The following is a 2,662-nucleotide window of genomic DNA, read 5'->3' on the forward strand; positions in this document are numbered from 1 at the left end:
AGTATCAGCCTTGGAAAAACTTGACTATTTATGGAGGTTTAGAGGCTACTCTCATAGTTGTATAAATTGTGTATTATGAGAAAGAGGAAGTTCAACCTATCGCAAAATGTCCTCTCTGTTCTCTGCAACACTTGTCAGCTGTGCTAGAAGGAAATTAAAAAAAAAATATGCCTACATGTGGTATTATATTCAGCTGCTTATTCTGCTGGTAAGTCAACCAGAGGACAGGTGAGATGTTTTCTAATTACAAAAGAAACATCCAATTTACAAAGAGATTTCTTACTAGCCATTGACATGATAAGAAGAAAATGTACTTTGCTGATGATTCCTCTTTTTGCTGACTATATTTATCAGTTTAATGCAAGGTGATTAAATCAGAGAAAATTTAGCCAATTTTGCTTTGTTTCTCCGCTGTGGAAGCAAAACAAATAACTGTACCCATAAAGCAGCAAGGGCAGTAAGCAGTGAGACATTGGCAAGGTAAGCATTGCTTATCAGTGAAACACACTGGTTTTAGCAGAGCAAATCTCATATTTCCCTCCAGGGAGAAAGAGAAGGAAAGTAAGGCTGATCAGAGGGTGATAGATGGGGCTATATTTCATATCCCTAGAAGGACATCTCACACCTACTAAACTTTTGCTATCTCCTTGTTCTCTTTGTTCCCTATTTTTTCTTCTTATTATTTTACTATTAAAGATTTTTGAGAAGCGGTTCTAAATGATACATTAAGAATCACCTTCCCCCCCCCCCCCCAGTCTATATCTATATACATGTGTTTTCTATAAGAAAAAAACACAACCTTTGATAGCTTAAAGAAAAAAGGGCACTTCAGAAAGCTTGAGTAATTTAGAAAAGGAGGAAAATAGCCTACAGAAACTGTCACTATTCAAGATCACAGCTGATAAAAGTGGGGAAAACCACCACCATCCCCCAGCTCTCTTAAAAATACATCTGACCCTTGGGGCCTCTGAACAGTGATGAATACAAAGATTAATTAGCTTTTTGAGCTCAGAAGAAGTTGAATTTCTGAGATTAGATTTAGATTTCCCTTTAAATCCCTCAGTGAGTGTAGAGAATCTGCTATTTGCGCTCTTAGCTGACTTCTCTCACTGCACTGTGAGCATCTCCTACATCAGGTTACTGCCATCCACCCCATTTTACAGATTCAGAGTGGAATCAAGTCTATTAATTAATAGTCTAAAAATACAGAGAGGCCAAAGAGAATTGATATATTTTTTTAAAAAATATTCTTAATTCTAGCTTTTTAAAAATTGGGCTTTCTGCTTTATTGGAGCAAAAGTTTTGACTTAATTTCACATCAGATCAGAAGCAGAAGTACTTCAGTAGTGTGATAAAAAGAGTTGTGATTAGCACATTTGATACCAGCTCATTTTTTTCCACAGCTTTCTGCCTTAAGATATTTGAAACACAGATACAGCCTTCCTAACTTCTACAAAGTTTCCAACCCATTCCAGTTTGGTTACTCATTTCAACCAAAGACCTTTTTCTTACACCCACCCTACCTATTATAATCACAAGGCAGCAGAATTGTTTCCATCTTTTCCTTAATCTATCTAATTACTAACTCAAAAGAAGTTTTTCATGAAGTGTTAACTGAACAGCAAGAGTAGCAAATATCCAAACCTTGCCTTAACAGCAAGATAGGCAATAGAAGACTTGGTGCGCATTCATCTGATGTCGGTCTTTTTGGTTTCAAGAGCTTTCCAGCATTAGGAAAGGGAGGCAAAATTACTGTCAAGCCTTTGTGTAGACAACAGTCTGGAAATCAGTTTTACTTGTAACACATATTTGTACATGCTTTATTAGAGCAATATATACAGCTTAACATACTTTAGTCGGTTTCCTGTGGTCCAGAGAGTCTCTTCTGCTTCACAGATAAATGAAGCATTCAAAGAAATCCCAGTCCTTGATCAGAAAATTATGAGATTTGAAGTTTTATACCTGGTTGGATTATTGATTTCAGACAGAAAAGATCTTTAAAAAAATGGTATTCTTCCATTTGCAGTTTTTCCTTAGAAAAATTAATATCTGGATTTTTAATTATTTGGAAGGTTATGGAGCTGAACAAAATTATTAAAGAAAGTGGTGCAATCTCAATGGAAGTATCATGTCATTTTTGGAAAATAATTTTCCATTGAAAAAAGGCATACTGGAAACTAGCTATCCCCACTTCCATAATGATAGATCTGTTATCAGATTATTAAATCTATCTAAAATCATACTTAATTTGGATAGCTTCAAGGAAATAGGAACAGCCCTGCTCAGTATATCACATAAAGTAGTGGCAAGTGTAGGTTCAAGACATTTAGGTTTACAACAAATATCTCTTGTAGGCATAAGTATGTTTCTACCTCACTAGGCTAACGAGTAAAACAAGAAAACTTATTTTTGTAAATTTACTTCAAGTGTACCTTACTTTTTTTATTTTTCCAGAGAAGCAATAATTTATCTGTCAAATGCAGTCTGAATTTGGAAATTATTTCATTTCTTCAAATCTTGCCCAAGAAAGCCCCAAGGTATCCTAAGGTATCCCCTGAGTTTTACCATATTTTCCATGGTCTGTACTTTCAAAATCAGACTAATGTAGATTAATTTAACTTCATTAGCTTCAAGACATAGACTTTTTATATAAATTGATCGG

The sequence above is a fragment of the Numida meleagris genome, chromosome 1 (genome assembly GCF_002078875.1).
Source record: "Numida meleagris isolate 19003 breed g44 Domestic line chromosome 1, NumMel1.0, whole genome shotgun sequence".
Lineage (NCBI taxonomy): Eukaryota > Metazoa > Chordata > Aves > Galliformes > Numididae > Numida > Numida meleagris.